The 12,745-nt window shown below is 41.2% G+C and overlaps 1 protein-coding gene across 2 annotated transcripts in view; it reads right to left on the bottom strand.

The window, feature by feature from the left end:
• The window catches only part of lnx1 (ligand of numb-protein X 1), a 103,137-nt gene extending 92,786 nt beyond the window's left edge, over positions 1–10,351 (bottom strand). For both annotated transcript variants that reach the window (XM_060917392.1, XM_060917393.1), the window contains exon 1: positions 10,036–10,351. The gene's annotated coding sequence lies outside the window, so the exon portion shown is untranslated. The remainder of the gene's footprint in view (positions 1–10,035) is intronic.
• Between the last annotated feature and the right edge of the window lie 2,394 nt (positions 10,352–12,745).

Here is a 12,745-nt window from a genome sequence, read left to right as displayed (position 1 = left end):
TCTGAGTTACATGTTGGTCCTGGGATCAAGATGCTGGCCTCTTCTGCTCCTCGGACTTGCCTGATCCATCCTGGTGCCCTGTGTCTGGTTGGAGTCTCATCGCATTGCTCCTGTGGAGGGCGGCCCCATGTGGACAGTTGGGGGTCGCGCCTGGAGGACGCTCTGGACTCTTACAGTGGTGTTTTTGTGGCTGGGGACTGCACTTGACTTGCTGACTTTAGGACTGCAGTTGACTTGCTGACTTTGGGACTGCGGTTGTCGTGAATGGTTTTGCACTCGGGTTTCCGTTGGTGGGGGGTTTATAGCATCAACGAAGCTGACTTTGTTAGGACTGTTAATGTTATAGTCATGCTGTCTGTTGTTGCCCGGATGGGGATGGGTTCCCTTTTGAGTCTGGTTCCTCTGGCATGCTCGTTGGGGATAGATTGGGAATAAAATTAGCTCATATTTTAAGTTGTTCAAATTCTGTAAAGCTGCTTTGCGACAGTGTTAATTGTTAAAAGCGCTATACAAATAAACTTGACTTGACTTGTATACACTCACCAGCCATTTTAATAGGAACACCTGTATGCACATGCGCAGTGCGCAATTGTTACACTCATTCTTACAACACAGTGACATAATGGCTCCTGCCTCTATGAGGCAGTAGCCACAAAAATTGGTCATATGATCTACTGGCAACCAATAAGATTTTTCTTTCAGCAGACATGCACATGCACTGCAGCACCATGTTTTCTCTAGAGAGACAACAACAACAACAACAACAGTAACCCAACATTCCAGGCATTTGTCATCAAGATTTAAAAAAAAAAAAAAAAGGTGATCCATGTTTGTTGGTAAGTAACAATGTACTTTGAATAAGCGTATATCTGAAATATATTTATGCATGTTAGGAAGTTACAAAAATGGCATGTTGCCCTGAGGCAACAATGAACTATAGAGGAATAACACTATGATGAGGATAATGGATGATGACACGGGAGGTAGAAAATCTACAGAGAGAAAGTGACAGTGAGGACAAGGAAGATGATGATGATGATGATGATGATGATGAATAAGTAGGTAAAGTGGCAGGCATGATTAGAGCAGGATTATTAAACAATGCATTTGCGCCATGACTTACCTGCTTTCACTTTTTTCCACTTATTGCCTTATTTAAATCTCGGCTTCTGTCAGTTTGTCTTGCGTTTGTTTTTATTTTCCATGCTGATGTGCATTGTGTTCCTCACTTCTACTGTCATGTTTTCATGCCTGTTATTTCTTGTTGCTTTGGCTAACTGTGTAAATCAAAGGTTTCTGCACTTGCATATATCTCCATGCCTTGAGTATGATAAAAATATAAAGTGGAAATGTCAGAATCCCATTCATGAGAGACAGAGCAGACATTCACATAACTTATTGCCTTATTTAAATCTACAGTATTGTTTTATTGTTGATATCATTGTGCGTAGTTTACAAATGAAACTCTATCATGGGTATGTGTGTACATGAAAAACAAGCTTTATATATGGTTCGCTCCTATCCACGGTTTTGGCTATCCGTATGAGATCTTGGAACGTATTCCCTGCAGAAATGGCGCTCCCACTCTATCTGATGATGTTTACTTATACTCAAAACAAGGAACAATGTCGTCGCAATATCACATCATCATCATTTATGTCACCACCAGCAATGTCACAACACATAAATCTGACAGTTCTGATTCCCGCTGGAGCTGTAATGATAGAGTTTCATAAATGTTACTAGATCGAAAAAGAGTAGATTAATGTTTCGACTTTGCTGTTTTGCTCCCATTCCCACAGGACACCATTTCCGTTTCACCATTTACAGTGAATAATTTCCGTTTCCGGTTAAGAGTACGCTGGGCGCATTTTGGCTGCCGCTTCTCACTGGAGCTTTTTATATTTCTTTTTGTGTTTGTATAGTTAGATTTTTTTTTAACGTTTTGTCTGCCGGTTGTGGCGTAGCTACGGACCCAGTTTTGAGCATCGGTTCTCTTCAGGCCTTGGTCTGGCATGGGTGATGCCTGTGCTCCTCGCTATGGACTGCAGTGAGCTTGTTGCTTTTTTAAAATCGGGGTTGTCCAGTGCTCTGTGCAGCGGCACTTCTGTGCTTGGTGTGGTGTTCCGAGCGATGTTGCCTGGTGGTGGCACGGTGGTTGTGCAGGTGGTGTGGGATTTATCTTCGTGCACCTTTTGGTGGGACTGTGGGTAGCTACACCATTGGAATGACATCCTGACCCTCTTTTGGTGGACTCTTTTTTTCCCCCCTTTCCCTAATTGTAAAGCGACCTTGGGTGTAAGAAAGGCGCTATATAAATGGAACTATTCATTCATTCATTCATTATCCATAACCACGAGCAAGTTGGAGCCTATCCCAGCTGACTGTGGGCGAGAGGCGGGGTACACCCTGGACAAGTCGCCAGATCATCGCAGGACTGACACATAGAGACACACAACCATTCACACTCACATTCACACCTACGGTCAATTTAGAGTCACCAGTTAACCTAACCTGCATGTCTTTGGACTGTGAGGGAAACCGGAGCACCCAGAAGAAACCCACGCGGACACGGGAAGAACATGCAAACTCCACACAGAAAGGCCCCCGTTGGCCACTGGGCTCGAACCCAGAAACTTCTTGCTGTGAGGCGACAGTGCTAACCATTACACCACCGTGCCGCCCAAAATTGAACTTAATAATAATAATAATAATAATAATCTCATCTCATCTCATTATCTCTAGCCGCTTTATCCTGTTCTACAGGGTCGCAGGCAAGCTGGAGCCTATCCCAGCTGACTACGGGCGAGAGGCAGGGTACACCCTGGACAAGTCGCCAGGTCATCACAGGGCTGACACATAGACACAGACAACCATTCACACCTACGGTCAATTTAGAGTCACCAGTTAACCTAACCTGCATGTCTTTGGACTGTGGGGGAAACCGGAGCACACCCACGCGGACACGGGGAGAACATGCAAACTCTGTGCAGAAAGGCCCTCACCGGCCACGGGGCTCGAACCCGGACCTTCTTGTTGTGAGGCGACAGCGCTAACCACTACACCACCGTGCCACCCAATAATAATAATAATAATAATAATAATAATAATAATGTTGTTGTTGTTGTTTCAGCATAATAACAGAAAATATACACTTTTCACTGTGAGTAGGAATGGGGTACAAGTTGGCTATGCAGATTGACATTTCAAAAACAGGAAAACATTAATATTTCCCATTATTGTCCAACAAACTCTGAAATCCCAAAAATGTAATGAGCATAGAACCCATAGAGGGTTAAGTGATTTCTCACCAACAGTCTGTCTGTAAATTCCATTTTGAAAAGCTCACAATGTTTTTTTTCCTTCCCCATCTGTGCTCTTTGACTTCCAAATACTGTTATTGTTTTACTCATATGTTCTCATCTACAGGATTTCTGTGATTTTTGGATCTCTTCTCTGAGTCACTGCATGCTTCTTTGAAAGCTCATATATCAAGGTGCTTATTGTCTATTGCAGAGGCTTTAAACACATTCGTCTCAACTTTGCACATGTATTTTAAAGCAATTTACTGATTTACTTCTATTTCACATGCTGTCTCCCTCCATCCCTTGGGGGGGACACACACACACGGCTCCATTAATGTTTTCCTAGTAAAACCAAACCGATTCCTGAAAGCAGGTATTAAAATGTGAAAGAGCTAAACACATTGATTGACATTTCAACTTTTAAATGAATAAATGAATTATTTTTGACTGTCAGATACTCATAGTACTTTTCATTCACATTATCTGAAATATTTAATCAAAAACATGCAATATGCAAATATGATCATGATCATACACACACCTACTGTAGATCTTTGGTGAAAAACTTAGTGTAAAACTTTGCTGAAGTTTTAATTTAAGGAAAACAAAGACGAACATTCAGTAGCTCTGATTCCACACAGCAGGCCAGGAAACAGCAAGGCATTGTGGGTATTGATAAGGAGATCTGGTGTGCCCCGATTGACCATATGACCGCATGTTACAGATGAAGAATTACAGTTGTGTGGTGTGAAAAAAATTATGTCCTAAGCATGGAATTTGTGGTTACTAATGAGCTGGACATTAAGCTACAATAACCCAATAGAATGAAAGAGAGAAAAAATAGAATGAGAGAGAGAGAATTTCATATAAAGAGCCAGTCGTGACATGCACTCAGACACGCCCTACACCATTGTTCAGTTTATGCCCAAGAAGAATAAAGGCGCACGCACACACACACACACACACACACACACACCAGTAAGGTAATTTTCCAGTGCATTCTTTAAATCATTACAGATACAAGTGAAGGAATATAATCCCAGGAATTACGCAATCTCCATAATCAAAAATTTTCCATCACATTTCCTCACTTTCCATAGTTGAAACATTTTCCCATTCTGAAAAGAAAAAAACATTTTTAAACAAAACATTTTGTTGGCATTGTTTATGATTGTAATAGCAGAAATCATGAACTACATTGTCTGCCTCAGTTTGCATTTTGTGTGCAAGCTATTTGCCTAAATTTCAATGCGATATTACCATACCCTAGGAAACTATCCAAGTCTCCCAATACTAAATCTACAATACTAAAAGTGAATTTTACAGGAAATAATATTCATCATTTAAAATTGAAATATTTTGGGTTTCTGGGGAGAAAAATCCCACAGGCTTTTAATGGGTCTGGATAAATAGAATGGATTATCATGTGAGAACCATAAATTATTTGTAAGTGCTATATACAGTTATGAAAAGTAAACAAAACTAACAACCCAAAACAAAGCAGAAGAACCGGTATTATGACTGCTTTAGCTGCCAGGTACAAACTGATTGTGGTGAATCATGGGAAGGAAATCCATCCATCCATTATCCGTAACTTCTTATCTTGTGCAGGGTCGCAGGCAAGCTGGAGCCTATCCCAGCTGACTACGGGCAAGAGGCGGGGTACACCCTGGACAAGTCGCCAGGTCATCACAGGGCTGACACAGAGACACAGACAACCATTCACACTCACACCTACGGTCAATTTAGAGTCACCAGTTAACCTAACCTGCATGTCTTTGGACTGTGGGGGAAACCGGAGCACCCAGAGGAAACCCACGCGGACACGGGGAGAACATGCAAACTCCGCACAGAAAGGCCCTCGCCGGCGACGGGGCTCGAACCCAGAACCTTCTTGCTGTGAGGCGACAGTGCTAACCACTACACCACCGTGCCGCCCAGGGAAGGAAACGGGTTTTAAAAATGTTCCTCTACTTTTGATGCCTAAATCAATATGAAAAGACTTTCACACTCTCACTTTGGTAGAACTTAAGTTTCATCAAGAGGAGGATTAAATATTTACTCTCCCACAAGAATGAGCACTGAAAATTCATCACTCATCACCCCAGTTTTGTAATGCTCACTCACTCACTTTCAATTTATTCTGGGTATATATGCTGGATGGGATGCCAGCCCATCACAGGACACCAAGTACACACATTCAAACATACCTCGGTGCGGTTCATCATACAACCCCAAATCAGAAAAAAGTTGGGACAGTATGTTCAAACTAAAATTAGAACTGAACACAATGATTTATAAATAAGCTTTGACCTGTATTGCACTCAAAACAATTCAACAGTACATTATGTGATGTTTTTACCTCAGAAATTTTATTGTTTTTCCCCCTGAATAAACACTTATTTCAATTTTGATTCTTGCAACACATTTAAAAATAATTGGGGTGGTACGGTAAAGGATTTACCACTTTATAATGTTCCCATTCCTTCTCACAACACTTAAAAGATGTTTAGGGACTGAAGACACCAAGTGATGAAGCATTTCAGGTGTTATTTTGTCCCATTCTTCCTGAAAACAGGTCTAAAGGTATACAACAGTACGGGGTCATCATTGCTGTATTTTTCATTTCAAAATTTTCCACACATTCTCTATTGGGGACAGAGGGGACAGACACCCTCCTCATCCACAGCCATGTCTTTGTAATGTGTGCAGAATGTGGCATTGTCTTGTTGAAATATGCATGGGTGTCCCTGGAAAATGTCATCTTGAAAGCTCAATGTACTTTTCTGCATTAATGCTCCATCACAGAAGTGTAAGTTACCTTTGCCAAGGGCATTGACACAACCCCATACCATGAAAGACCCTGGATTTTGGACTTGTTGCTGGTAACAGTCTGAATGGTCCTTTTTGTCTTTGGTCCACAGCACACAGTGTCCATTTCTTCCAAAAATGACCTGGAATACTAATTCATCTGACCACAATACACTGATCCCAGATGCCTCCGAGCTCCGAGAAGTCGATGGTGCTTCTGGACACAGTTAACATAAGGCTTCCTTCTTGCACAGTAAAGTTTTAACTGGTGTTTGTGGATGTAACTCCATATTGTAGTGCTTAACAAAGGTTTGCCAAAGTAATCCCGAGCCCATGTGGTTATATCAGCTATAGATGAATGATGATTCTTGATGCAGTGCCATCTAAGGAATTGGAGATCACGGGTGTTCAGCTTAGGCTTGTGCCCTTGCCATTTATGCACCAAAATTCCTCAAATTGTTTAATGATATTATGCATTGTATAGAATGAAATATCCAAATCCCTTCCCATCTTTCTTTGAGGAACATTGTTTTGAAACATTTCAATAAATTTATCATGCATTTGTTGATGAACTAGAGATCCTCGGCCCATTTTTACTCCTCAAAGTCTAGGCCTTTCCTGGATATGGATATTGTACCAAATCATGATTACAGTCACCTGTTGACAATCACCTGTTTCAAATCACATCATTATTTTATTGTTTTATCTCATTACTAGCCCCAAATTGCCCCATCCTAAGTTTTTTTGGAATGTATTGCAGGTCTGAAACACAGGAATATTTTAACAAATGAAATGAAGTTGACCAGATAAAACATGAAATATCTTGGGTTTATTCTGTCTGCAATGAAATACAAGTCAAAGTAAATTTACAAATCACTGCTTTCTTTTTCAGTTTGCATTTTCCATACGCGCCCAACTTTTTCTGATTTGGGCTTGTAGCCAATCCACCTACTGGCATGTATTTGGGAGGTGGAAGGAAACTGGAGAACCCAGAAGAAAACCCACATGGACGCAGGGAGAACATGTGAAGCTCATACCCACATACACCCAACAGATGAACAGAATGCATTAAAAAAATCATGAAAGTGTGTCTGTAGCCAGCTTTCCTTTAACCTGATTAATGCATAGTTTGAATTTGCAAACTAAAAAAATGAGTAATGGAAACATGAATTTCAAAAACCCCCCAAACTCTCAAATATCACAAAGAAGTTTATATGCTCGCATGAGATGTTTTTTTAGATGAGTGGACAAAGGAATATTTCACAAACTTGAAATGGAAGCACATTTTTCACATTTGATTAAACACTATTGCGGTGGATACAGTCATAATCCTCTGCTAAGTATCAGATTTTGGAGATCCGAATGGCTATTACAAGAGGAGAAAACCCAGCTTTAATCATATAACATTTTATGGGAGAAAAAAGGAAAATAATAAAACTTACAATAACCTGTTTGCTGAAGTGTGTACACCCTTTTATACTCACCGGCCACTTTAATAGGAACTTGTTCTCGATTCTAAGATTCCTGTTCTTGGCTGCAGGAGTGGAACCCAGTGTTGCCTTCTGCTGTTGCATGCTGAGATGCTTTTCTGGTCACCACGGTTAGGAAGAGTGATTATATAAGTTACTATATCCTTCCTGGCAGCTCGAACCAATCTGGCCATTTTCCTCTGCACTCTCTTATCAATAAGGCGTTTGTTTCCACCCACAGAACTGTCACTCACTCAGTGTTTTTTTGTTTTTCACACCATTCTGTGTAAACTCTAGAGACTGTTGTGTGTGAAAACTCCAGGAGATGAGCAGTTTCTGAAATACTCAAACCAGTCCATCTGGCACCAACACCCATGCCACAGTGAAAGTCACAGAGATCACAATTTTTCCCATTCTGATGTTTGAAGTGAACATTAACTGAAGCTCTTGATTTGTATCTGTATGATTATAGGCATTGTGCTGATGTCAAGGGATTGGCTGACTAGATAACTGCATAAAACAGCAGGTGTATGGATATACCGAATAAAGTAGCCGGTGAGTGTATAATATGGCACAAGACTGTGCTCAGAATGAACCACATGCACCTGTCATCACTGAATTGATTGTGACTCACCCCAAATAAAGATTAGCTGTTTCTGTAGGATTTTCTTGGTTTCTTTCAACTGCTGAATCCAAACAGCTTACACAGCATGTATGGATGGGAAGCCATGGCCTAATGGTTCGAGAAGCAGCTTTGGGACCAAAAGGTTGCCAGTTTGAGTCCCTGGACCAGCAGGAATGGCTGACGTGCCCTTGAGCAAGGCACCTAACCCCTAACTGCTCCCCAGGCTGCTCTGGGTATGCTCTGGATAAGAGCATCTGCTAAATGCCATTAATGTAATGTAATGGATCTCATTATTGAAAGGTATTGTTCAGGAGAAGGGTACAAAAGAATTTCCAAAACATTAGATGATGAAGGCCATCATCAACAACTGGAGAAAATGGGGCGTCACAGTGACATCATTAAGAACAGGATGTTCCTCTAAAATTGACAGCAAGACAAGAAGAAACGTATCAGGGTGGCTGCCAAAAGAGCTATGACAACAAATATCTGGTCACTGTCTCCAAGTGGCATGCGGAAGCCCAAGTGTAAATCACCCCAAAATCATGTGGCAAAATCTGTTATGGTCTTTTGAGACTAAGGTAGAATTTCCTGGACATAATTCTAGAAACTTCACACAAAGATCATCAGACCTATGGTGAAGCATGGTAGTGGAAATATAATGCTATGGAGCTGCTTCTCTTCAGCTGTGACTGGGGCTCTAGTCAAGAATCACGGATAGCTCGAAATTCCAATCTATATCACCATAAAAACCTGCAGGTGTCTGTTAGATGGCTGAAGATGAAGAAAATTTGACCTGAAAATTTCACCTTCCAGCATAATAATGACCCAAAGCACAAATCCAAGTCGAGAAAGCAACGACTTCAGAAGACGATAAACATTTACGAATGGCCCAATCAGAGCCCAGATCTACAGTAAATCCTATCGAAAGCCAGTGGAATGACTTGAAGAAGGCTGTGTACAGGAGATCAGCTCACAATTCGATAGGTAGATAGACCTGGAGCATTTTTACATGGAAGAGTGTGATAAAATTTCCAAATCAAGATGTGCTAAGTTGGTAGTCTCTTACCCAAAAAGACTGAGTTCTGTATTTCAAGCAAAAGGTGCTTGAACAGTGTTAGTTAAGGGAGTGCACACTTATACAACCAAATCACTGTAGGCTTTTCCCATTGCTTGTTTTGTTTTTCACTTGAATTTTGTTGATTTCTATTTCACATTAAAGGAAGACTAAGATGTGACGTTTCATTTTTCTAAGTGGGATGCGTAGACATTTTATATCCATATGAAAAGTTACATAAGTGCCCTGACATAGACAACACACTCTCCATTTGTGCTATCTCTCTCCTTTGCCCTTTTAATTTTTTTCCCCTGCCTTCCTACTTCCTTTCTATTGGGATCGCCATCCTAATGTCAGATAGATTAGACTTGAAGGATTTGTTAACAGTGGCCTACAACTGGAGTACATGTCTTAGTTTCCACCCTATGTGCTGAAAGTAAGTTTCTTTTAATTAATTTTGATGTGACACTTATACGACTACATTATAGATATAAGTAAAATAAAAACAACAACAACAATAACGACAACAACAAAAAGAACGTTAAACGATGGAGATTACGAAGGCAGTTAGTAGAATCTATGAACAAAACACCCACCCACCAAGCATTACATTGATATGGTTTAACTTTGTTCATGTAGACTTACGGTTCCAGGTTTCACTTTCAGCTTGTAGGTGCAGTTGAAAAAAAAGCCACCTTTACCCATCTTAGTTAAAAAGTGATTGATTAGTGGTCAGAGGACATGAAAGTGTAGCAAATTCAGTAGACTTACTGGGATTTAAGGCTCCTTCTCCTCCTGCAGTGTCCCAAATGTTTTCCTTGCACAGGTAATCCTAGAGTTCAGTACTGCTCCAGAGAGACAGATCAGGAGAGCTCGAGAGAACAGAGAGACAGAAGGAGACTCGTCTCAACTGTCACATCCTCTTTTCAACTCTTCTCAGTATTTGGAAACATGTAGAATCCATAGGCGATTTGGTGATTTGTAGAATCTGTGGTGTCACAGGGGAATGTGTGTGTAGGACCATCAGGAGGAGCGTGTTCTAGGAGAGCATGGAGCAGCTTAACCTCTCAGTCTGCCTGTACTGGCGCTCAGTTTACACACACACACACACCTGACACAGGAAGTCTGATGGTAAGGGGTGGAGCTATTCAGGAAGGCAGGTAAACTTAAGAACTGCCCAAACCTGCTCTAGGTTCACCAAGGAAAGGTTACATGCACACACATATACACACACACAGAGTAAAAAATAATATATGGGAGACTGCAAGCACTGATAATACTGGATATGAGACTGTACAAGCTATTTAAGCACATACACACTTGCTGAAGATTAGCACACAGATTCTTAGCTGGCATTCTCTGAAAGCTGTGCACTTGAAAACCTGCAAGTTTTGGCATATCGTACGATCAGAAAGAGAGATGTTAAACAAGGATAACAAGGAGGCTCTACAGAGCACACCAATAGCCATATGTGTTATATAAAAGGGCTATGGTTATACAACCCCGATTCCAAAAAAGTTGGGACAAAGTAGAAATTGTAAATAAAAACGGAATGCAATCATTTACAAATCTCAAAAACTGATATTGTATTCACAATAGAACATAGACAACATATCAAATGTCGAAAGTGAGACATTTTGAAATTTCATGCCAAATATCAGCTCATTTGAAATTTTATGACAGCAACACGTCTCAAAAAAGTTGGGACGGGGCAATAAAAGGCTGGAAAAGTTAAAGGTACAAAAAAGGAACAGCTGGAGGACCAAATTGCAACTCATTAGGTCAATTGGCAATAGGTCATTAACATGACTGGGTATAAAAAGAGCATCTTGGAGTGGCAGCGGCTCTCAGAAGTAAAGATGGGAAGAGGATCACCAATCCCCCTAATTCTGCGCCGACAAATAGTGGAGCAATATCAGAAAGGAGGTCGACAGTGTAAAATTGCAAAGAGTTTGAACATATCATCATCTACAGTGCATAATATCATCAAAAGATTCAGAGAATCTGGAAGAATCTCTGTGCGTAAGGGTCAAGGCCGGAAAACCATACTGGGTGCCCATGATCTTCGGGCCCTTAGACGGCACTGCATCACATACAGGCATGCTTCTGTATTGGAAATCACAAAATGGGCTCAGGAATATTTCCAGAGAACATTATCTGTGAACAAAATTCACTGTGCCATCCGCCGTTGCCAGGTAAAACTCTATAGTTCAAAGAAGAAGCCGTATCTAAACATGATCCAGAAGCGCAGACGTCTTCTCTGGGCCAAGGCTCATTTAAAATGGACTGTGGCAAAGTGGAAAACTGTTCTGTGGTCAGACGAATCAAAATTTGAAGTTATTTATGGAAATCAGGGACGCCGTGTCATTCGGACTAAAGAGGAGAAGGACGACCCAAGTTGTTATCAGCGCTCAGTTCAGAAGCCTGCATCTCTGATGGTATGGGGTTGCATTAGTGCGTGTGGCATGCACAGCTTACACATCTGGAAAGACACCATCAATGCTGAAAGGTATATCCAGGTTCTAAAGCAACATATGCTCCCATCCAGACGACGTCTCTTTCAGGGAAGATCTTGCATTTTCCAACATGACAATGCCAAACCACATACTGCATCAATTACAGCATCATGGCTGCATAGAAGAAGGGTCCGGGTACTGAACTGGCCAGCCTGCAGTCCAGATCTTTCACCCATAGAAAACATTTGGCGCATCATAAAACGGAAGATACGACAAAAAAAGACCTAAGACAGTTGAGCAACTAGAATCCTACATTAGACAAGAATGGGTTAACATTCCTATCCCTAAACTTGAGCAACTTGTCTCCTCAGTCCCCAGATGTTCACAGACTGTTGTAAAGAGAAAAGGGGATGTCTCACAGTGGTAAACATGGCCTTGTCCCAACTTTTTTGAGATGTGTTGTTGTCATGAAATTTAAAATCACCTAATTTTTCTCTTTAAATGATACATTTTCTCAGTTTAAACATTTAATATGTCATCTATGTTGTATTCTGAATAAAATATGGAATTTTGAAACTTCCACATCATTGCATTTCGTTTTTATTTACAATTTGTACTTTGTCCCAACTTTTTTGGAATCGGGGTTGTGCAACACTACATTCAGAGCTGGGCTGTGTGAGTGAAAGTGGGTTGGTTCGATTACAGGATTTGGGTTTAATGTTTTTATGGGAAGAGGCAGGTTAAGAAGAATAAATGATTATTTAATACTAGGTTTATTATCACTGTGTTTTCTCTCTCTTCCCCCCAGTCTGTCTCTCTGAGTTACATGTCGGTCCTGGGATCAAGATGCTGGCCTCTTCTGCTCCTCGGACCTGCCTGGTCCATCCTGGTGCCCTGTGTCTGGTTGGAGTCTCATTGCATCGCTCCCGTGGAGGGTGGCCCCATGTGGACAGTTGGGGGTCTCGCCTGGAGGACGCTCTGGACTCTTGCAGTGGTGTTTTTGTGGCTGGGGACTGCAGTTGACT

The sequence above is a fragment of the Neoarius graeffei genome, chromosome 3 (assembly GCF_027579695.1).
Source record: "Neoarius graeffei isolate fNeoGra1 chromosome 3, fNeoGra1.pri, whole genome shotgun sequence".
Lineage (NCBI taxonomy): Eukaryota > Metazoa > Chordata > Actinopteri > Siluriformes > Ariidae > Neoarius > Neoarius graeffei.
The sequence above is the reverse complement of the archived record's forward strand: the minus strand, read 5'-3'. Positions and strand labels throughout refer to the sequence as shown.